Source organism: Ictidomys tridecemlineatus, chromosome 6 (genome assembly GCF_052094955.1).
Source record: "Ictidomys tridecemlineatus isolate mIctTri1 chromosome 6, mIctTri1.hap1, whole genome shotgun sequence".
In the NCBI taxonomy this organism is placed as follows: domain Eukaryota; kingdom Metazoa; phylum Chordata; class Mammalia; order Rodentia; family Sciuridae; genus Ictidomys; species Ictidomys tridecemlineatus.
Window position 1 is genome coordinate 164,386,261 of NC_135482.1, and position 25,676 is coordinate 164,411,936.

At 38.8% G+C, this 25,676-nt stretch overlaps 1 long non-coding RNA gene across 1 annotated transcript; it reads right to left on the minus strand.

Moving 5' to 3' along the window:
- Nucleotides 1-641: 641 nt before the first annotated feature.
- On the minus strand, nucleotides 642-24,731 carry LOC144378422 (uncharacterized). The gene is made up of 3 exons (XR_013440074.1): nucleotides 24,556-24,731; nucleotides 5,542-5,623; nucleotides 642-3,931 (listed from the first exon to the last, which is right to left on the minus strand). It is a non-coding gene; the product is annotated as an uncharacterized LOC144378422 (long non-coding RNA).
- Nucleotides 24,732-25,676: the final 945 nt, after the last annotated feature.

Here is a 25,676-nt window from a genome sequence, read left to right on the forward strand (position 1 = left end):
AATTTTAAATGAATGGATAGTTCCCCAAAATAAGGGCAACATTTCCCAGTCTTCCTTATGGCATGGTTCAGTCACATAACAAAGTACTAGCAAATGGAAAGTAGGCAGAGGTAGAATGAGCTTCTTCTAGTTTTATATATATATATATATATATATATATATATATATGCTTTCTCCTCCTGCCCACTTTCAGGGAAGGTAAAAATGGTGACAAATTATTTTGGATTCTGGATGAAGTCAGCCCCAAGAGCAAGGAAACGCAGAATTGGTCACTGTCACCAATGCCATGAAGCCACCCTACCCATCTTATGACATAAAAGAGAAAAAAAAAATTCCGTTGGTTTAGTTTGCAGGTATTTTGGATCTCTTCCACCGTGACCAAACCTAGAACCTGACCAAAATACCATTTTTTAGAAGGTTACATTTTTCTTCTCATCTCTCTTCTGAGAGCAAGGTGTTTTCCTCTAAAGGAATTTAGGTAAATACAAGAACAGAAGTTGTGGTGGGAATCCTCTGTGGATCACAGAACACCTTCAAAAAAAAAAAACAAATAATTTAGCATACAGAGAAACATATGAAGTAAGATGATTTTGCAAAATGAGAAGTCTTGGCAACATCCAAGGACCCATGGGGGTAGGTGCTATTATATCTAACACAATGAAAAGGTGATTAGTAAAACAGGTGCTGCATGCATTTATTTTTTATTTTTTAGCTTTTGGGTGAATATTCCTTTTTATGGGGATATCCTGAGACTAGAGATGTGAAAACAGTAGCTGGAAGCACTGCCTCTGGAATCAAAGAAAATCAAGGCTGGGTGCCAATTCAGCCACTCAATAGCCCGGGTGAAGTCCTTCGCTTTTCTAAGCTTTGACAACCCCTCGGCTGTTAGTAACTAAGACCACATTCAACAGGAAAGGGGGTAAAAGCAGTGACCAGCAAATTCACAAACAAGTAAATATAAATGACCAATAAACATGTACAAAAAAGTCAACTCAGTAGTTACCAGAAAACAGTAGAAACGTGGACACTGAGAGGTACACAAGACAGGAGTCAGAAGCCACAAGTTCTAGTCCAGTCTCTACTGACTTCATCAAATTTTGATCAGTCTCAGTTTCCCCAAATAAGAGGACTCCAAGAGATGACTCAGTGTTTATGGCTGCTACAGTTTGAATGTGTTCCAGAAAATTCATGTGTTAGAAACTCCATCCTTAAATTCATGTCCATCATATTTGGAGGTGGGGCTTTTAGGAAGTAATTAGGACTAGTCAGGTCATATAGCATGAGTGGCTTAATAAGTAAAGGAGGAGAGACTGGAGCTAACACATTTGTTCTGTCATAGCATGTGATGCCCTCCACCATGCTGAGACACAGCAAGGAGGCCCTTACCAGATGCTGACAGATGCTGGCACCTGACTCTTGGATTTCCCAGCCTCCAGAACTGTGAGATAAACAAACTTTATATTCTTAATACATTATCAGGTCTCAGTTATTTTGTTAGAGCAACAGATAATATACTTAGTCAATAGCACTACGCGTTTGTGTATTTTAAATTAATGGTCAAATAATCCAACTAGTTAGCAAGCAATGAGTCAAACCTGGAAAAAATGAAGGGAGGATATGTAGCCAATAGTCAACTGTGACTCAATGATTGGAGCAGTAAGAGTGGGAAGGGAGGTCACAAGAAGAAGTGACTTGTGATGTTACAAAACCAAGACACTTTCCACCTTCGCACTGTCTCGATTAGACCAAATCTATGTGTCATTATTCCAGGCTACAGCTCCCCACACACCACCAATACCAACACACACACACACTCTCTCTCTCTCTCTCTCTCTCTCTCTCTCTCTCTCTCTCTCTCTCTCTTTCTACAAATCTTTAACCATCTTTGTCTCCTGCACAATATTTCAAAAGTAGCTTCATTCCAGTGTCTATCTCACACACATTTAGTTCACAGACAGCTGCTTGCTCCAAACTAGAGAGGCTAGACTGGGTGTCTTAAATCTCCCCAATGCTGCAGTCTGGCTGGACACAAAATCAGGAGCCACTCACATCTTGTAGATTCAAACAGCAACTCTTTATTCCCAAACTGTCACTGGCACTCTAAACACACGTTCTGGGGAAATCCCACCTCCACAGGGCTCTGCATCCCAAAATACTCTCTGAATCCTTTGAGAACTCAAGGGGAACTCAAGGAGCGGGTGCGCCTGAGGCAGCAGGATACGCCCTATACCCAGCAGGGTCCACCTTAAACCTGGAACGGCCCTAAACCCAAGGAGCGGGATACTCCCTAATCCCAGCAGGATACACCCTAAACCTGGATCCACCCTGGTCCTTGAGCAAGGTCACCTTTCATGCAATGTCACTGTAAATGACCTGGGTCATGCCATGCCTCATTCTTACTTAGCTATGGCTCTCAGCAACCCAACATGGGTCTGTGATCTTCGTTATTTATCCTACTTACCAAGATGTCCAGAGGTCTCTTTCCCTACTCAGATGCTCCTATCACAAATAGCAACCAAAAAGCACATCAGGTCAAACACTCCAAACCTCTCCATGACACCATCACTGGCCCCCACCTCTCAGATGCTCCTATCTTGAATGTTGACCACAGTCTGCTCTTTGCACCCTCGAAATTCTAGAACCACCACAAAATCACACTCACTTGACTCCTCAATTGACTTCCAAGTGACAAGCTGAGGAACAGTGATCTCTGGTCCACTGCTTGTCCCCTGCTGAACAGTAAGTAGTGAAAGGGGTGTCACAGCAGCCACAGGGCATGAGCTCTGTGGGTGCTTACTGAAAAAGAGGTATGAAATGTCTTCCTCTCACAGAGTCCCCTCGGCTCACAGAGGTCTATCTTACCCTCTCTTTGTCCTGAGACTACTTCTACTTCCTTTTTATGAAAATTTATTTTTTTCTTTTTAACACATAACATTGTGTAATATTTAGGGAGTACAAAGTGATATTTCAATATTGTACACAGTGTGCATCAAGTCAGGGTAATTATCGTGTATTTATATTTGAAGGCTTTATCTAGTTCTTCCTAAACTATATAATAGGCTATTGTGAACTATAGTCACCCCCCTGTGCTGTAGAACACTGGAGATAATTCCTCCTTGGTTCCTGTTATCCAGCCTCCCTCTCCTCTTACCCCATCCTTCCTAGATTCTTGTAATTGCTATTTTACTCTCTTCTACTTTGAGATCAGTTTTTTTAGCTTCCACATATGAAAGAGAACGTGCAGTATTTTTTTTTTCTGTGTCTAGCTTATTTCATTTAACATAATGTCCTCCAGTTCCATTTTGTCACAAATAACAGGATTTCACTCTTTCTTATTACTGAATAATATGTCACATTTTCTTCATCCATTCATCTGTCAATGGGCACGTAGGTGAAATTCCACATCTTGGCTATTATGAATATGCTGCAATACAACCATGGAGTGTAGGTGTCTCTTTGATAGGATGACTTCATGTGCTTTGGATAAATACCTAGAAGTGGGATAACTGCATGTGGTAGATCTATACTTCTACTTTTAATCACTTTTCCATTGTATAATCCTAGGTAGAATTGGGTACCTTTGAAGGAGAAATCAGGCTTTCAACATAGCAGTCGATTGACCTAGTGTCCATATCTGATTAAGCAGTTTGCAGACCATAAATCCAATACAGATTCTGCCCCAAAGTTTCATTAAAATGCAATAGACTCATGTCAGGAATACAAAATGTGCACCGACATCCTGAAACCACACAGCTCCATGCTGTTCTTAAGGTGAGCTGCCTTCTCCGTGACTCCTCCAAATGCTCCTTTCACACGCTGTGAAATTCAACTCCTAAAATTGACTTCCCAGGTCTTGAATGATGCTGGCTTTCAAAATTCCTTGCACTCCTCTGCCTCCACCAGGCCAGCCATCTGTCTTGGCTGATGAATTCTGCATTAGCAAGAGATACATTAAGCTCAAAAGCATTCCATTTCCAAGGACATATGCCACATTCTTTTTTCTTCCTCAATAAAGTTGAGCTTAAGTCCTAGATCTATCCAGAAAAGCAGAAAAACTCTGTCCTTACCAAACATATTTCTTCACTCGCAAGTCTGCCCTTGCCCCAGAAGTCACTGTTGCTTGATGAGAAAAGGAAAGGACTTGGAGAATGTAGCTTGGAATTGAATCCAGTTTTACAGATTAGTAACTATGTGACCCTGGGCAAATTATTAATCTTTTGTGAGCCTTTGTCTCACCATCTGCAAAATGGGGATGATGGTACACTTGCTTTGCGAAATTAGTGACAGTGCATGTATAATACCTGGTACCTGATATTAATTCAGTTGATGGAGGCTAGTATTTAACGTTTAGTCAGAATACAGAAGTGATTAAAATTTTAGCTTTTTCTCCCAGACAGACCTGGTTTATCATCCACATCAGTCATATGATTTTGGAATTTTTGTTTAACCTCTCGATCTTGTTTCTATCGCTCTGAAGTATTAGTGACAATTGAAGTGCTTTGTGTTGAAAAGATTGGGAGTGATATTTTGAAGCTGTCAGCATGTGGCATATAATAAATGGTAGCTGTTATTATCATCCTTGGTGTTGCTATTATTATTATTGGCCATCTTCCCAAATGCTAGCTCAATGTTTTCTGTTTTGGCAAAATCACCTACTACTTCTGTTTAAGAGGAAACTCATGCCTTGGAGCCCAATTTTTTTCATTTTCTCCACCTTGCAGCTGAATCTTGGGTACAGGGTTGAGAGAGGGTTTTCACTTCTTGATTTTTTAATTCATCAAGAATCTTGGTGGTAGCCGGGCTTGGTGGTGCACGCCTGTAATCCCAGCAGCTATGGAGGCTGAAGCAGGAGGATCATGGTTCAAAGCCAGCCTCAGCCAAAGCAAGGCACTAAGCAACCCAATGAGACCCTGTCTCTAAATAAAATACAAAATAGGGCTGGGGATGTGGCTCAGTGATCGACTGTCCCCAAGTTCAATCCCCAGAACCAAAAAAAAAAAAAAAAAAATTCCTGGTGGCCTCCCTAAGAAATGTTTCTCTTACCACATCCAATCTTCAGAGTAGTTAGGAAAGGTATCACTTTTAATCACTTTTCCATTATATAATCCTAGGTAGAATTGGGTACCTTTGAAGGAGAAATCAGGCTTCCAACATAGCAGTCGATTGACCTAGTGTCCATACCTGATTAAGCAGGATGCAGACCATAAATCCAATACATGGGGAAGATTTCCTCTTCATAAGTGGGAGAGAGGCTTGGGGAAGTATGAGGCCACATTTATGGAGACACAACAGGACTGTAAGCCAGAATATTTCAATGCTATACGTTTTAAAGGGAACCAATAATGGCTGTTATTGTTGTATAGGCAGTGAGCTCTGCCACACAGTGTCTGTTTCCTTAACTGCCTCTCAAAATTTCTCTTTATAATCTTCATTTTTAAGGCCCAAATAATATTCAGATTGTTATGCAAAACTCTAAATTCTCCTCTAGAAAAAAGATTGAGCTGAACCATCTACCTAAGTTTTTGCTCCCAAGTCACTCACCTTCTTACTCCAAGGTAGTGCTCCATCACCTCCTCCGACATGCTCCATGAAAGAAGAGGTGCCTGACTTTGATGCTCAAGATCTAAGCAGGACAGAGAAGTGAGAGTTACCTGTGAAAATACATCCCACCAACTGACCCTGACTCACTACAGGAGATTCTGAAAGGGGCCTTTCATGAACAAGTTTGGGAAAGTGTTACTCTCAGTGCAACTCCTTGAACTCTCACAACAAAAGCCACCCCTATGTCCAGCTGAACTGGGGATAAATAAGGAGACTGTCCTGAAAGCGGTGAAAATTAAATTACTTTGTGGAAAGCTTGCACCTCCTATTGAAGTGGAATTTTATGACTGCCATATTTGCTCATGAGTCACTAAAATTTTACATGATATTTGTGATCATGTCTCAGAATCACCTTAAATGTTCCCACAACAGGGAACAACACAAGAAAGAGACAAAGGTAAAAGCAGCTAAGCAGGTGGCTCCCCAGCTTGACTTTCTCCACAGTCATAAGGGTGGGAACGTTGCTAAAGGGTATGCAGAGCCCAAGTATTCATGCCTCAGGGGTGATCACGAATGTGAAAACTGGTTCATAATATCTACACTCAAGCATGGAGATTTTGTAAGGCAGAATAATAATTACATTTTATATATGCACATATATTGTCATGCACTGACATTGCTGGGAAAACTAATTAATAATCAGTATTTTTCAGGGTATGACTATTATTCAGTGACGGATGTTTCTGTTTCACTCTCTAAAATTTCAAGTAAAATAACCAAAAAAAAATATATTTGGAAGGTCAACAGTGGGAGCATTTGTTATTGATTTTGAAATTGATACATAATTGAATATATATATATATATATATATATATATATATATATATATATACACATACACATACATACATACAAACACACACATACAGATGTATACATATGTAAATCTTTCAAATTATTTTGGTTGGGTGATTGTTGTTCTCTGCTTGCTTTAACAGTCAGAGACTGAGATTTTTATCTAGCAACTGCTCCTTCAACATCCTATTCTCACCCATTCCCTTCCCACTCCCAGCAACCAAAACAAATCTACTCTGGCACCAGTTTCCAGTATTCTCAACTAAGCTGCATGGCAAAAAATAAATAAATAAATCTGATCAAATAATCCTGTGATGGCAGTTGCTAAAGATGCTTATAGCAACAAATTAACAGGAGATTTTTGAGAAACAAATTACTGCTCCAAATATCTCTAAAGAGTGCACACAAAACATGCCTGCGAATTACTCATATCATAGGCCACAAAGAAAATCACAACAAATTCCATAAGTTCTGGTGGTAGTGGAACCAAGCTTCCCACGGGGTTGGCCAAAAACGTATGTACCCTTCATTGAATTTTTCCTATTTTTTTTTGACCAAGGCCTCTCTCCCACTCCCTGGATCCCATGCCAAATAACCATCTGTCACAAGTCCTTGTTTCAGGCTTTGTTTTCCTGGGAAACCAAACTTAGGCTCTGCTCTTTCTTTTGCCCTTATTGTCTCCATCTTTCCCAATTTAAATTTTATACCCAGCAGTTTACCTTCTTTACAGGGGGAGCTGTAAGTTGTTAGTTGTAACAGTTTATGGAGGTACAATTCACTCAACCACCAGAACAATAATTACATTTTATATATGCACATATATTGTCAAATACAATAATGAGGCCAGGGCATATTGGAGGTTGCAAAGGGATACACAAGTTTTTCTGGTCTCAGATCTGCCAGCTGCGCTTTGCTATAAGAACTGTTAACCACTTTGAGGGTTTTAGCTCTTGATCTACCTGTAAAGTAGAAACAACACTAGAGATCAGGAACCACGTTACAAGAATTAGTCACCCAAAGAAGGTTTATTGGGGGGCGATCCAGGGCCAGGTTCACCAGTCCACGAAAGGGTGAGGACTGGGGAAGTCGTGGGTGAGAGAGGCAAGAACAATGCTCATAAGGGAAGCTGGAGGTAGGAGGGCCTAGGCCATCTAAATTGCAGCTATGGACAGCAGGTTGTCTGAGCTGTCTGTCAGGTCGGTCAGGGCTGATGTGAGTTGACAGGGCGATTGCTTCAACCAGTGGGAACCATGGTGGTTGGAATCTCATTGCCATGTCAGCTTCTGATTGGCCATTTCGAGTCTCCTTAGCCAGGTGGAAAGTCCCCACCCACAGCCACCATGAAAGGGGAGGGGGAAGGGAAGCCTGCCACAACCTAACACTATCAAAGACCCCTGCAGTGTCCCAACATTTTCACCTATTTAGTTGCTCCTATTAAGCAAATTTGTTTACTGTACATAATTCATGCCAACCCACTTATATACAAGGTATTCATGTGAATACCTCCTCCCTTGACTTTTTTTTTTTTTTTTTTGTACATTTTCCTGTTTATTTGGCTTTGTTCTCCTAGGGACATCCCTTTGCACTCCACTCCATTCCGGTCTGTTCCATTCCATTCCATAGCCACACAATGTGGAAAAGGATGTTTTTAGTAAGTGATCTACAAAATGAGTGCTAGAGAAAAATGGTGGTCATCTTCTCACAACACATTCTAAAAGAAGTTGTAGACAATTTGAGATAAGTGTTAAAATGTGAACACAAAGCAGTAAACATGTGCCTTGAAAATTTTTTTTTTAAAAATTGTTCTTTTCTAAGCTTAAAACCATAAAGTACAAAGAAAAAAAATGATGGACATATCTATATAAAATTTCAAAAACTTGGTATAAAAGAATGAAAATCAAGTTAATGATGAACAGCAAGAAAGAAGCGTACTGGTAGTTAATATGGTAGGCAAAGGATTAATATTTTTAATATATAAGTGCTAAGAAAAAAGCGTCATGTATGATACCAAGGGCTAGATAGAAAAATGAGCATAAGGCATGAACATAATTTGAAGTAAAAGAAATAAAAATGACTAAAACCCACATGAGCAATTTTCAAGCTTTCCTGCAAGCAAGAAAGTGCAAATTAAAACAACACTATACAATCTTTTTCTCTGAATTGCTAAGTTTAAAACTCAGAAATTGGCTTTTTCTAGCAAGTATCCTGCAGAACTGGCATTTTTAAACTTTTGTGTTTAATTTTGTGGGTGCCGAGGATCAAACCCAGGGCCTCATGCATGCTAGGCAAGCACCGTACCACTGAGCCACGTCCTCAAGAACTGGCATTTTTAAGGGCTTCTGTTGAGAATTAAATTGGTACAACTTTTCTAAAGAGCAATTTTACAATATGTAACACAGGGTTAAAAAATATTAATGTCCTTTGAGCAAATAATTCTACTTTGAAGAATCTGGAGAAAAAAGAAGACAAATATCTGTAACATGAATGTCCATAGAATGTCATTTATACTAACAACAAATTGGAATGATCTAAATATCCAAAAGGAATATTTGCAGTCGCTAAGATGTGTTATCTGAAGAATAATTTTATATATATGTATGTATATGTATATATATATGTACATATATATATAAAGCAAATATACTTACATCATTAAAATACTCAAAATATTAGGGTCGTATGGTTTTGATTTCTTCCTTACACCTTTTTTTCTATTTTTAAAATTCCCTAATAGGAGCAAAGGCTACTTTAGTCATAAAAATGTAAATTAAATAATCATAACATTGCTTAGCAAAATGTATCATCAGAGCAAAAATAGGTAGTACATGAAACTACTTCATATTTGCAAATTGTTGGTAATTTCAATGCAGCCTTCTTCTTTCCAGGGATGAACCAGCTCCACGGAAAAGATTTATCTACTCATTCTGGCATCCTCCACCCTGGGAACCTACTGGACCATATTTATTTTCCAATTCACCTTTTTCTAAACTCTTTGGAAACTACTACCCTTCTCTTGGCTCTCATTAGTTTACCCTTGTGTATTTAAATCTATTTTCAAAGTTTAGTTAATGGCATCACCAGCTACTCAGACCTATCTTTAACGTCGTCCTGAATCCAGTTCCCATTCCCTGACACGTAGGATCTTGGGATGCTGACCTAGATATAATATCATCTTATTTTTTTTTAATCTGTTGCTTTAGAATTCTACCTCTCCTGGTTATGTGTAAAAAAGTATGTTCTGCAACAGGAGTAATTATGTGTTCAAGGTAGTTTGGGGGAAGATCTTTATAGTTCAAATGTTTGAAGACCTCCCCATTGAAGGAAGGAATATCATTGATCTAAAACGGTCCTACAGCTTATGAATAGAAGAGACAGGGAGGGAAAAAAATTGTTTCGAAAAGAAATTTCTGGGCTAGGACCATAACTCATTAGTAGAGCACACATTTGCCTAGCAAACATGAGGCCCTGGATCCAGCACCACAAAGACAAAAACATAAACAAGAAACAACAAAATTTTCTGTCCATCAAAGTCTGAGAAAATGTGGAAAATTGCGTCACCATGGAAATTACCAGGTTCTTGTCACTGAAGTTCAGTCATATGTGGGATGGGCACTAGGAGATGATCAAATACAAGTAGGAAAGCTTGGTAAAATAAAATCTTTAGGTGCTTTGAATCTGAGGGCCTTTGAATTCTTATTTTTCTGCATAATATAAGGATCCTCTGGGACTCAGAATTTAGAAATAATGCCATTCATTGTTGATTCGTACTTAAGTTCCTCACTCTGAAAATAGTGAGCCAAGAGAAAAAAAATATTATTCCGTGTGTGTGTGTGTGTGTGTGTGTGTGTGTGTGTGTCTAATGCTACCAAAACTCTACCTTTGTACTATTTGATAGAAAAAAAAATTACACATGAAGACTTCAGGTCCTGGCTAAAAACTTCTGTGTCATTTCTCAGGCCCTGGCAGAAAAGTCCAGGGGCACGTCTGTATTGCAGTCTCTGAAGGAAGCTGCCCTCAAGTCCTCAGGCCCCTCTGCCAGAGGTGTCACACTGAGGTGCATCTGTAGCCCCGGCACCTCCTGTGGGAGGTTTCCTCATCAGGAAACCTTGAAGAGACTTTCCCTACACTACTCGGTACCCAGGCTTTTTCTACTTTGAGCCTTTTCCTTCCTCTCCCTCCTTCCAATTCCCAGATTACATATGAGTCTGATCATTTTTATAGATGCTTTATTAAATGGCAGAGCATTTGGTTCAAGACTCACTCGACAGTGAGATGACCTACTTGATAGCATGCTATTCCATGGGGGGAAAAAATGGAATAGGGGAGAGTCAATACTTTCTCCAGTTTAAGCCTCTTGCATTCACTATCACAGCAAGTGATCAAAAATATCCCTGTTATTTTAGTTTTGATTTTTTTGCTCCAATGGGTTATTCTGACACCTGATGGCTCAGCTCTTTCCAGTTCAGCTGAGCTCCTGACAAAATATACACTTATAATCAATCTTTAAAGAGAATTGGGGTTAATTTTAGATTAAGGATCACATGTCATTATAAACTCTTCTTGCATCTAATAGTAAATGTTTTCACTGGATTTTCTGTTATAGGTCAGTACAGCCTTGAGAGCTAGTTTGAAGTCTGCTATCCATGAATATGAACCTTATTGTGCTTATACACATGAACGTGTCCATTTGAGATCCCTTTATTGCTCTTGTAAGTTTCCCATTAAACTTGTTAGACCCCCTTATAGAAACTTCTCTTCCTGTCCTCATCCTCTTTATATTCAGGGTGGTCAATGAGAGGATGCTGCTGACCACACTGTAGCCCCAGTGGTAGGCATCTGATTCAAGGTGGCCAGTGAGAGGGCTCCTGCTCTGTGGTCTTGGAGATGGTGGTGGAAGCCACGCTGAACCTTCCCAAGGACTTTTCTGCCAGGGTCTTGGGGAAGGATACTTTTGCTTCTTCTAATATTTCAAGTTCTAACTAACGTCTGTAAGTTCAAATGCTTTGAAACACCTTACTTAATTGGAAAAAAAAAAAGCTTTTGTCTGGAAAAAGAAACAAAGGAAACAGAAGATAAAGAGATTGAAAAATTGAGTCTTTAGGTCCAGCAGTACCCAAAGTGTACCTAAATATGGTTACATGAATCAGTAAGTTCCTTTTTCTTTTGCTTAAATCACTGTACATTGAGTTTGTCACTTGCAACCAAAAGAATTCTGATTAATATATATAGTACATCACAGTTATGTGTGTGCCTAACATAAAGTTTTCCTGGATAATTGTTAAGGAGAGAAGACCTAAAACATCAAGGTGCATTTGACTAACTCAATCACATATTCATTTGTTGAGTTGTTGTTATGGAGGATGAGATTTGGTTGGGGCATTCGAAATCAGTTATAACAGAAAGCTCTGATATCTGGATCACGAAATTCTAATCTCTATAAAGTAAATATAATACCACTCTTTCGGCTTGGGAAGTAAGTGGCTCATGCCTAATTTTGAATTATGTACCCAAATCAGTACTTCCACAAATAGAAAATATTAATTCTCATTAGAACCCATTTGAATTCTAACAATAGCCATGATTTGTATTGGTATCTAATTATACGCTACCAAAGGAGGCAAAATTAGGTGCAGCAAAGATGGGATCCTGTTGAATTCTGAAGAGGTCAGAGAGTCTACAACAATGAGAGTTGAGCCTGGTAAAGCTAGAAGGCTGTGGGTACCTGAAAAGCACCAGATTTTCACCTCCTAAATATATTACAAGGTGCACACAAGGGCTGTCAGCATTTCTGGCTTCCTAGTGAAAGTGATGAGGCTTCTCTGACTAAACACACACACACACACACACACACACACACACACCACTATTCATAGCTTCTTACATACCAGGAAGTTATTGGCCACATTTATTTATCCAAATAAATAAAAGTATGATTCATGAAGTTACCAAAGCGTTAATGTGCCTCCAGATTCACTCAATCCATCTATCCTCTTCCACTCACTTGAGGACCTCAAAATCTTTAAAAAAGACATGTTTTTATTAAAAACGTACTATCCCCAAGCCAGGCACAGTGGCACACACCTGTAATCCCAGGGGCTTGGGAGGCTAAGATAGGAGGATCACTAGTTCAAAGCCAGCCTCAGCAACAGTGAGGCACTGAGCAACTCAGTGAGACCTTGTCTCTAAATAAAATACAAAATAGGGCTGGGGATGTGGCTCAGTGGTTGAGTGCCCCTGAGTTCAATCCCTGGTACCTTCCCCCCAAAATACTATCCCCTATCCTAAATTTCTGATGGCTATCTTACATATTGTATTCAAATATCTGAAATATTTTCTACCACATGCTGCTGGGGGTGGGGAAGGAAACGTTTGAAGAAGCTTCAGTGATGTCCTGATTCCTCTGGTTCTTGCATTAATGAATCCACATCAAGGTTTTCAGTGGATCTTGGTTCTGAAATCCTGCAGGGCCACCCAGGGAGCTCCATTGTGAGTCCAGGTATGGAAATCCTTGTGACTCAAAGTGTGTCCTGAGGACAAGCAGACGTGGCATCTGCTGAGAGATTTTAGAAATGGCCAACAGAACTGGTCTCCCTTTTCTCCATTTCTATTAACCAATTCACTGGCTTCTATTTAATTAGAACATGATGTGGTACACTTAAATTTGATTTATTCTTCATCTGTAACTTACATCAGATTTAAAATCCTGCCCTAGACCTCCAGCAAAAAAAAAAAAAAAAGTGACTTCAGACATTCTTTAGATTCAGTTTTATATATTTAAAGTGTTTAATTGACATAGTTATTGTACATATTCATGGGAGTACAATGTGATATTTGGGTACTAGGAGGCAACATGCAATGATCAAACACTTAGCATTTTATTTGTGGTGAACACATTCCAAATCCTCTCTTCTAGCTATTTTGAGATATGCAGTGGACTATTGTGAACCACAGTCACACAGCTTCAAAACTTTTTAAAGGTCCCCTTGGATGTCACATCTGCTTTATTTTCCGAAAAGCCTTCCCCCCAGGCCTCACCCTGGAGCGTCCTGAGCACTGTCTCTCCTCCTGTATGTCCTGCCCTTTGCCTCCTCCCCAGGTTGTACTTCCAAAGCTGTTTGATCTTAGCTGTGACACTGCCATTCATCTCCTGCCACCTCACTTTTTAAAAACCCTTCCTTTGACCGACTTTCTGGGTTCTTTTCCGCCTTTCATCTCCTTTTCTGGTCAGCTTTAACTTTGGGTTCCATGGGGCCCCCTTCTCTGTGGGCGCTCAGGCCAGCCGCAGTGATCTAGTCCAACTCCAAAATTTCCATTCATGGGAGGCACCTGCCAGAATCCACTTTCCTGGCTGTTCCTACCCGACTTCAAAATGTCTGACTAAAAGGGGAAATTCATCCACCGTCTGCACATTTTATCTTCCCACTGCTGATGCCTGGCGGCACTCACACCACCTTTTCAAAGACCTTCGATTTTTCACTTTCCATCTGCATATTTTAAAGTTACATAGATGTGGCAGGTTGAAAACGCAAAGGCAGTGGTCCGCTTGTTATCATGATGGCGGTCATGAGCAAGCAATGCAATGACAGAAAGTGTGAAGGAATTTTGCTTCATTCCTCCATTTCCTCAGTTCCTAAAACATCACTGCCATTCCCTTTCAGTCACTTCTCCCATGATCAGCCCCTGGACCAGGACATCATCAGGAATTGTTCACCTCCAACATCCTGAGTGTCCATATTCTACTCTCCAATCAAAAATCTTTTACCTGTCAGTCTCATATCCCCTCATTCATGCCTGTTGACCTTGCTTCAGACTGAACCAACCAGAACAAAACTCAGCCTTTCAGCAGTTCTCACAGGAAATGAAATTACCTGGGAGTACCATCATTTCTGAGGTCATTACTGAAGATTTGTAGAATCACAGAGAAAGGTCACATCAAACATGTAAGTGTTTCTGCTTTCTACAGTTGAGACCTCCCCAAAGAGGTTTTCTCTCCATAATCCTCACACATGGAGCTTCTCCCTCAGATTCCACTCTCAAAACACCCCTGCTGTTCCCATCCCTTATGCAAACCTTCTCCCATCAAAACTGATGTTAATATCTAATATGCTGGAAGATTTCAGGGACACAAGATAAGAAAACATGTGAGTGAGAGATAAGACCAAACCGAAAAGAATACAGAACAATGGAAGATCCAAAGGAAGAGAGTTTGAGAATGAATCCACTTGAAATCCAGGTGCATAAGCACTGTGTATACCTTGACACCAAAGCTTTCTGGGGATGTATATGAAAGAGAATCATAAGCAAATCTTTCTAATAAACACAGATTAAAAAAATCCTAATCAAATACTATTCAATAGAATTCAGAGATACATATAAAGCGTAAGATATCATAGGTAAATAAGGCCTACTGCAAGAATTTTAGGCACCACACAAGTAGCAGAAAGGCAAACAAACAAACGAAAACACTATATCTGAAGACATCTGGGGGAAAGTTTTCCTCAAATTTTTACGTTATTAAAAAACTTTCAGTAGACTGGGAATTGAAGACAATGTCTCTAATTTAATAAAAAGTCTCTTTGAACATCAAAACTAACATTGAGACACCAAAAGTTCAGGCTTTGAAACAAAGAACAAGAATACCACCCAGTACCACTGTGATTCAAAAATTTTACTGGAGGTTCCAGCAAGTACAGAAGTCAAAACAAGAAAAGAATTATAAATTAAGGACTCAAGGGGAAGATTAAACTACCATTATTTGAGAATAATTTGTGTAGAAATGGGTAGAATGATTGTGTGTAGAAAGCCCCAAATAATCTACAGATTATTAGAACTAATAATAAGTAAGTTTAACATGAAAAAAGCTATGTGCAAAAATCAATTGCACTTCACAAAAGTAGAAAAAAAAAGTCCTAAAATTTATTTGGAAGAATTAAAGACCCAGAATAACCAAAGCAATCCTGAGCAAGAAGAGCAAGGCTGGAGGCAACACAACACCTCACCTCAAACTATACTACATAGTAGTCATAACAAAACAGCATGGTATTGGCATTGAAATATTCATGAAAAAAATGGAAAGATGTAGAGACAAATGCACATAGATAATCCATCGGATAGCCAACAAAGATGACAAAAATATATGTTGAAGAAAAGATACACTTTTTAACAAAAACTCGCTATTCAAATGTAGAAAAATGAAGCTATCTTTTACCCTGTACAAAAGCCAACTCAAAGGGGATCAAAGATCTTGGAATTAGACCAGAAACTTTGCAATTGCTAGAAGAAAATATAGGCCCAACATTCCAGCATATTGGTGCAGGCACCAAGTTCCTCAACAAGACCCCTAAAGCTCAAGAAATACAACCAAGGGTCAATAAGTAGAACAACATCAAATTAAGAAGCTTTTGCACAGCAAAAAATAATCAATTGAGAATGTAAAGAGAGACTACAAACTGCAAGAAAATCTTCACCAGCTACTCCTCTGACAGAGTATTAATATCCAGAATAAAGAACTCATAAAACTTAACACCATGATAATAACCCAGTCCACAAATGGGCAAAATAACTAAATAGATGTTTCTCAAAAAAAGAAATACCAATGACCAACAAATATATGAAAAAATATTCATCATTTCTTGTGATCACATAAATGCAAATTTAAAAACTACATTAAGATTTCATCTCATTCCACTTAGAATAGCATTCATCAAGAATACAAATAAAAATACCTGAAGGACTGCAAAGGTGTTCTTATGGGGCTCCTGGAGAAGGTTTTGAGAAGGAATGGGCACGGGATCATAGCCTCAAAGATGAGTGTGATATAGCTGAGAAGAAAGCCAAGGTAACTGCAGTAATGAATGCTGTGGAAGAGAACCAGGGATCCAGGGAGGATGATATAAAAGAGCAAACACAGGCAGCAAAGTATCATTTTGATAAAGAGCTACATAAACAAATACTGGAAGAAAAAGATTACTTTAATAAGAGATAGAGGTTCTTAAAAAAAACAGAAATACTTGAAATAAAGAAAACAATAAACCAAATTAAAAACTCAATAGAAAGCATCACCAATAGAAAAGATCACTTGGAAGACAGGACCTCAGACAATGAGGATAAAATACATAACCTTGAAAATAAAGTTGACCACATAGTGAAGATGGTAAGAAATTATGAGCAGAACATTCAAGAATTACGGGATAACATAAAAAGATCAAAATTAAGAATTATTGTGATAGAGGAAAGCATAGAGTTACAAACCAAAGAAATGAACAATCTATTCAATGAAATAATAAAATCAGAAAATTTTCCAAACATAAAGAATGAATTGAAAAATCAGATCCACACCAAAACACAATATAATGAAAATGCCTAGCATACAGAAAAAGGAGAGAATTTTAAAAGTCACAAGAGGAAGGAATCACATTATATACAGGGAGAGACCAATTCAGATCTCAGCAGATTTTTTTCAACCCAGACCCTGAAAGCTAGAAGATTGTAGAACAACATAAACCAACCTCTAAAAGAAAATGGATGCCAACCAAGAATCTTATGTCCAGCAAAAAGCTGGGTAAAAACCTTCCACGATAAACAAAAGTTAAAAGACTTTACAGCTAGAAAGCCTGAACTACAGAACATTCTCAGCACAATATTTCATGAGGAGGAAATGAAAAACAATGAAAATTAGCAAAGGGAGGTATTACACTAAAGGAAAAATCAATCAAAGGAAAAGCCAAGTCATGTTAAATACAAAAAATAAAAAAAAAATGACCAGGAATACAATTTAAGTCTCAATGATAACCCTGAATGTTAATGGCCTAACCTCACCAATCAAAAGACATAGACTGGCAGAATGCATTTTTAAAAAAGAGCTAACAATATGTTGTCTTCAAGAGACTCATCTTATAGAAAAAGACATCCACAGACTAAAGGTGAAAGGTTGGGAGAAAACATACCACTCACATGGACTGTGGAAACAAGCAGGGAGGAGTTTCCATCCTCATATCAAATAAAGTAAACTTCAAGTCACAGTTAATCAAAAGGGATAAAGAAAAATATTACATACTGCTTAAGGGAACATCAACAAGACATAACAATTATATATGCCCCAAACAATGGGCATCTACGTTTATCAAAGAAACTCTTCTCAAGTTCAAGAGTCAAATAGATCGAAACACATAATTCTGGGTGACTTTAACACACCTCTTTCACCAATGGATAGATCTTCCAAACAAAAGCTAAACAAAGAATCTCTAGAACTCAATAATACAATCAATAACTTAGACTTAACATACATATATAGAATATGTCATCCATCAATAAGTGAATACACTTTCTTCTCAGGAGCACATGGATCCTTATCTAAAATAGACTATATGTTATGCCACAAAGCAACTCTTAGCAAATACCAAAAAGTAGAGATGCTACCCTGTGTTCTATCAGATCATGATGGAATGAAATTAGAAATCAATGATAAAATAAAAAATAAAAGCTACTCCAACACCTGGAGACTAAATAATATGCTATTGAATAAACAATGAATTGCAGAATACATCAAAGAGGAGATTTAAAATTCTTAGGTGTAAATGAGAACACTGATAAAACATATCAAAATCTCTGGGACACTATGAAGGCAGTACTAAGAGGAAAGTTCATTCCTTAAAAGAAGAAAAAGTCAACAAATAAATGACTTGACATTACATCTCAAAGCCCTAGAAAAAGAAGAACAAATCAACACCAAAAGCAGTAGAAGATAGGAATTAAAACAGAGTAGAAATCAACAAAATTGAAACAAAAGAAACAATTTTAAAAATTGAGAAAACAAAAAGTTGGTTCTTTGAAATAATAAACAAAATTGATAAATGCTTGGTCATGCTAATGAAGAGAAGGAGAAAACTCAAATTACTAACACCCGTGATGAAAAATGAAATATCATGATGGACACTACAGAAATACAGAAGATAATTAGAAATTATTTTAAAAATTTGTACTCCAATAAAATAGAAAATATTGAAGGCATCAACAAATTTCTAGAGTCAAATGATTTGCCCAAACTGAATCAGGATGATATACACAAGTTAAATAGATCAATTTCAAGCAATGAAATAGAAGACACCATCAGAAACCTACCAACCAAGAAAAGACCAGGACCAGATGAATACATAGATGAGTTCTACAAGATCTTCAAAGAAGAACTAATACAACTTCAAATTGTTCCATGAAATAGAAAAAAGAGGGAACACTTCCAAATTCATTCTATGAGGCTAATATCACCCTGATTCCAAAACCAGGCAAAGACACATCAAAGAAAGAAAACTTCAGACCAATATCTCTAATGAATATGGATGCAAAACTTCTCAATAAAATTCTGGCAAATCAAAAACAAACAAAAAACATTAAACAGATAGTGCACCACGATCAAGTAGGGTTCATTCCAGGGATGCAAGTTGGTTCAACATACGGAAATCAATAAATATAATTCATCACATCAATAGACACATCAAAAGATAAGAATCATATGATGCAGAAAAAGCATTTGACAAAATACAGCACCTCTTCACGTTCAAAATACTAGAAAAACTAGGGATAATAGAAACATGTCTCAACATTGTAAAAGCTCTCTATGCTAACCCAAGACCAACGTCATTCTAAATGGAGAAAAAATTGAAAGCATTCCCTCTAAAAACTGAAACAAGATAGGGATGCCCTCTTTCACCCCTTCTACTTAACATAGTTCTTGAAATCTAGCCAGAGCAATTAAACAGACAAAAAAATTAAAGGGATACGGATAGGAAAAGAAGAACTCAAACTATCACTAATTTCCGACAACATAATTCTATACCTAGAAGATTCAAAAAATTCCACAAGAAAACTTCTAGAACTAATAAATGAATTCAGCAAAGTAGCAGGATATAAAATCAACATCCATAAATCAATGGTATTTCTGCACATCAGTGACAAACCTTCTGAAAGAGAAACTGGAAATTCTACCCTGTGTACAATAGCCTCCAAAAAAATAAATAAATAAAATACTTGGGAATCAACTTAACAAAAGAGGCGAAAGACCTCTACAATGAAAACTACAGAATGCTAAAGAAAGAAATTAAAGATGATCTTAGAAGATGGAAAGATCTCCCTTGTTCTTGGACAAGCAGAATTAATATTGTCAAAATGACCATACTACCAAAAGCACTATACAGATTTAATGCAATTCCAATCAAAATCACAATGACATTCCTCATAGATATAGAAAAAATAATCATGAAATTCATCTGGAAAAGTAAGAGACCCAGAATAGCCAACCTTGGCAAGAAAAGTGAAGCTGGTGGCATCACCATATCAGTCCTTAAACTATATTACAGAGTAACAAAAACAGCATGGTATTGGCACCAAAATGGACTTGTAGACCAATGGTACAGAATAGAGGACACAGAGACAAACCCACATAAATACAGTTACCTCATACTAGACAAAGGCACCAAAAACATATATTGAGGAAAAGATAGTCTCTTCAACAAATGTTCTAAGAAAACTGGGAATCCATATGCAGCAAAATGAAATTAAGCCCCTATCTCTCACCATGCACAAAACTCAACTCAAAATGAATCAAGGACCTAGGAATTAGACCAGAGACCCTGTGCCTAACAGAAGAAAAAGTAGGCCCTAATCTTCATCATGTGGGATTAGGCCCCAACTTCCTTAATAAGTCTCGTATAGCACAAGAAATAAAATCAAGAATCAATAAATGGGATGGATTCAAGCTGATAAGTTTCTTCTCAGCAAAAGAAGGTGAGGTGAAGAGAGAGCCTACAGAATGGGAGCAAATTTTTACCACCCGAACATCAGATAGAGCACTAATCTCCAGGATACATAGAGAACTCAAAAAAACTAACACCAAAAAAAAAAAAAACCCCAAATAGCCCAATCAATAAATGGGCCAAGGAACTGAACAGATACTTCTCAGAAGATAATATACAATCAATCAACAAAATAGACCCAGCTATCCCACTCCTTGGTTTATATCCAAAGGACTTAAAAATAGCATATTACAGGGACACAGCCACATCAGGTGACCATCAACAGATGGATGAATAAAGAAAACATGATATACCCACACAATTGAGTTTTTTTTTCCAACAATTGAATTTTATTCCGACATAAAGAGGGATGAAATTATGGTATTTGCTGGTAAATGGATGGAACTAGAGAATATCATAAGTTTAATAAGCCAAACTCAGAAAGCCAAGGGTCAAATGTTTTCTCTTGTGTCCAGAAGAGCAAAATAAGGAGGAAAGCGGGGTGGGGTGGGGGGTGTCTCATGATAATAGAAGATCAGAGAAGGAGAGGAAGGGGATCGAGGGGGAGGGAGGGGGATGGAAAAAATGAGGAACTAGAGAATAAAATTGATTGAATTATGCTATGGACATATATGAATATACTACACACCTTTATGTATATCTATAAATCACCAATTAAAACAATAAATAAATAGAAGGAAAACCGGTAGAGTATAGGAAAGGGAAAGCAGGAGGCAGGAAAGGAAGAAAAGAGGAAGTACTAGGAACTGAAAGGGAGCAAATAATATTCCAAGCATATAAGATTATGTCAAAAGAACCCCACTGTTGTATACAACTATAATGTACTAATAAAAACCTTCTAAAAAATCAGTGGCATTTGATCCTCTTGCTGTGTCAAAAAAACAAAGAAGCACTTAGTGACCAATGGGGTAAATCAGAGGGACACAGGAGGCAGCTGACCAACATTTAAGACAATACGAACCTTGATAAAAATAATAACAATAATTAAATGAAAAGTATTTAGTAAAAGTCTGTGAGTACAATGTGTGTGCGAAGGAAAGACAGACACACGTATGCACACGCACGTGTACACACACAGAAAGAGAGGAGAGATTTAATAATGAAACCGCCTGCAAGGCTCACCCAGAAGCTGGCAGGGGACAGGGTGAACCGGGGAACTTACTGGGAAACCCCTCCGTAGATGCTGCTAAGCCCGTTGAGAAACTGCCCTCAAGGCTGCTACTGCAACTGCCTGGGTAGAAAACCACTGCACACCACTGGGGCGGGATGAAAAGAAAACACTGGAAGTCCTGCTTGCAGCAATGAAGGTTTAGAGTGCAACCTCCCAGGGGCAATGAGAGTAAATGGGCCAACCCAAGAGGATAATACAAATGACTTCGATGGTAGAAGCCAACCAGTATGTTGATCATGATTTATTAGGAAACTACTTTCCAACGCAGAGGACTAACTTGTGAATCCCTCTATGCACTTATTTACTTAAAATGGATGTAATTGATCATGTTGCCTTCTGAACGTACCTGGAGCTATTAATTAAAACCCTGGTAAAATGTCCTCATTAAAAATAACCAGGGAAGCTGGGCACGGTGGTGCATGCCTATATTCCCAGCAGCTCTGGAGGCTGAGGCAGGAGGACTGCAAGTTCAAAACCAGCCTCAGAAACTTAGCAAGGCCCTCAGCAACTCAGTGAGACCCTGTCTCTAAATAAAATGCAAAAAAAAAAAAAAAAGTGGGGAGGGCGGGCGATGGCTGGGGATGTGGCTCAGTGGTAAGTACTCCTGAGTTCAATCCTTGGTACCAAAAAAAGGGGGGGGGAATATTTTTAAGAGAGAAGGGTAGACGTTATCAGAACGTCTTATGTGGTGAAAAGCGCGTGTCCCATGCTTCTCCAAAGGACAGTGACCAGAGGACAGGGCAGGCAGAGGGGGCTTGCTGCTGAGGCTCCCAGGCAGATGCAGCTTCTTTCGCATCCCTGGGCCTCCCTTTTCCTCCATAAGGTGGTAGGAATCACCAGATTACATTAAAGTCATTTTTATGCTACATTATTGCAATTCATCCTTGATTGTGATCTATATTTTTAAATGTCCCAGCTCCCTGGGAGAAGCGATTTGGTTTTTCCTAGAATTGGTTCCTAGGGGGAATTTGCCATCATTTTCTTTCTTTCTTTCTTTCTTTTTAATATTTTTTATTTGTAGATGGACACAATACCTTTTATTTTATTTATTTATTTTTATGTGGTGCTGAGGATGGCAAGTGCTCTACCACTGAGCTATGGCTCCAGCCTAATTTATAGGAAGAACATCAAGAAACTCAACTGACGATGCACTTCCTGCAGTTTTGCAAAGAAAACAGAAATGTGCATTACAAAGCTTTCTTTGTATTTTTCCTCGGTAAAACTTGAGGACAAAAAACTAAGGTAAGCTCAGTACTTCCTCAAAGTTCGTGACAGTAGTATTAAAAGATGCAACTTGAAAAATTTTTGTCCTTTGTGATCTAAGCACAAAGTACAAAACAATTGAGAAAATAGTGAACAGAGTTCTAGAAGCTTCTCTGAAGGATGAAATCCTCAAGGGAGGTTTGGGGAAGAACTATCCTCCTGCTCCAAAGGGACTTTTGGTTTCTCCACTCTAGAGGGGTAGGGCAGGGAGGGGCAAGCATCCTGGCATCAAAAATGGAGAAAAATTTGCAATGCTTATTAAGACATAATAAAGATAGGTGCTAAAAGCTTTTTGTTTGTTTGTTTTTGGTACCAGGGATTGAACTTGGGGGGCAGTAGAGCCACATCCCCAGCCTATTTTATATTTTATTTAGAGACAGGGTCTCACTGAGTTGCTTAGTGCCTCGCCATTGCTGAGGTTGGTTTTGAACTGATGATCCTCCTGCCTCAGCCTCCTGAACTGCTGGGATTACAAGTGTGTGCTACTATGCTCAGCTGAGACTTTCTTAAACCCAGGTTTTCTCAAAATTTTTTGTTTGCATCAAACCAATCCATACCTAATATAATTAGTGTTCTGAAGAACTCACTTTACAAAATGCTAATGCTCCATTTCTCTTTGGAGTTTTTTTTTCAAGAGTTTTGACTGTAAATGTTGCCTCTACCTCCTTATCCTCTTGCTCCAATGGGACTTTTGGTTTCTCCACTCTAGTGAAACAATGCTTATCAGCATCTCCCTTCATGGTCTCCACCTGGTGGACTCCTGTCTGGGCCCATCCTCCCCCCGCCAATGAGCTGAATGCAGCCAGGGCTGCACCTGCATTCTGAAAGCAAGTGCTTCTCAGAGCATTCATATCACTCTTCTAGATTCTGTCTTCTACCACTCTCTTCCTTTGCATTCTTTTCTCCTTTTGCCTCCCTTAGACTTCTAAACAGAATTCTTCCTCTGTGCACTAGTTTTCATCCCCTCCTCCACTTTTTTCCTTTCACACAGTGTCAAAGGACATCTTTGTACTGATGGCTGCACAATTTTATCTCCAGCCCTGCCCTCTGTATCATATCTTGCTCCTCTTCTCTCTATTCCCTGGAATACACATCATGCTTTCCCACTTGCTTTAGACTTGCTGCCTCGTGCTCCTAGGACAATCCTCCCACTTTCTTATTTTTGCTTTATTTGACATCTTAAATGTCACTTCTTCAGAAAGGCCGTCCCTGATCCTCCCATCTAACACATGCATCCTGCCAATCATTCTCAATCATATACAGTATTGATTTCCTATAAGCACCTGTTACAAGCTGTCAGTATTTTGTTTATTTATTTGTTACTTTGTTGGTTAGTTGTCTTGCAAGCACCAAGCATGCAGAACCACTTCTGTCTGCTTTCCAATCCCCTGCACAGTGCCAGGTTCACAGCAGGTGCCTGATAAACTTGTTGAATGAGTGAATGGATGTTGTTGTTCTTTATTTCTTAAGCTAATAGAGTTCTCTTGCACTGTTTTGTTGTGGTTGTCTTTGTGATCTAAGCACAAAGTACAAAACAATTGAGAAAATAGTGAACAGAGCTCTAGAAGCTTCTCTGAAGGATGAAATCGTCAAGGGAGGTTTGGGGAAGAACTAGATGGAAGTCAATTCCCAGCATTCTTTGAAAGAGTTCCCTACATATCAACTCTGGCATCATTCCAAAGATGATCACAAAAAATATTTTCCATTCTACATAACTCTTTTTACAACATCCTTCTTGATTCTGGGCAAGCTTATAACTCTAGCAGAAGTGATACTGTGTCTTACAAATTGTCTTGAGCAAAAAATCAAACAAAGAAACAAGGTTGCATCATAAAAGGAAACACTACTTCCCTTCCACTTGATGCTCTGGGGCCGCCTATTTCTGCAGAGCAGCTACAGATGTTTAGATGTTCTCACCAAAAGTCTCAGTTGTGTTCCAGACAAGGCCAGTACCAACACCAGGTATAGGCATGAGGAAGTTTCTAGATGAATACAGTCCTTCTGTTGTCAAGTGGACTCCAGCCTCTGAGTGTCCTAAATGTCTCAGAGATAAGCTATCCACAGATCTCTTCTGTCATAAATTTTTAACCCAGAAAATCTGTAAACATAAAAAAAAACAAACTTATTTTTTGAGGTCAATGTTTGGGGCTTCATTGGAAGTAAGTAAAACACCACTACTCTTTATTGCTATTTATAAAAGATTTTTAAGCTCTCAGTAGCAACTAGACAAGGGACAATATTGACACAATTAAAAATTTCCAGCAAGAGCCATGTTTGGAGATGTGCCGCAGTACCCTTGCGCCAGCCCACACAGGCTGGCGAGTCTCACTTGTGGGCATCTTTTCCCATCTGACCACAGTGGGAACATTTGCACGATGGAAATTGGCAAATACGACAAACCATGGTCTTCCTGACCTGCTCTCCAGAGACTGGCTTACCAGCATGCCACTCGACACGTGTGGCTTCCACACTTGATAATATTTTTGCCTTATTACAAAAAAGGTAGGGATTCAGAGCTTGGCCTTATCAGCAGCTGCTCCACCCAGATGGCTTTAACTCTAGCAGAAGTGATACTGTGTCTTACAAATTGCCTTGAGCAAATAACAAACAAGTAAACAAGAAACAAGGTTGCATCATATAAGGTTCTGCCCTATTAGAAATGTTAGTTGTTCTAAGAGCTACTAACAAGCCTGAGACTTTTTATTTGATTCCTCCACTCTTTGTATTCTCGGCAGGGACTTGCGCATGACTGTCCCCACCCTGCAGTGTCCCTGACACAAGGTTATAGGCAGAAGTGGAGCAAGCCCAGATGTTCTACAGGAAGGCCAAATGTCCCCATAATTCCTCAGGAAAGAGGGATTTTTTTTTTTTTCCTTTCTTCACTTAATGTGTGTCCATAAAAAGCTCCCCTGCTGGCTACAGCTGGGCCACCAAAAGCGTGGCCAGCAGGCTGAGCCCTGCTGTGGTTTCAGATGGTGAGGCACAGCAGGTGCCCCCTACTCCTCTCTGCAGTGGCTGAGGGCCACAAGTGAGACAGA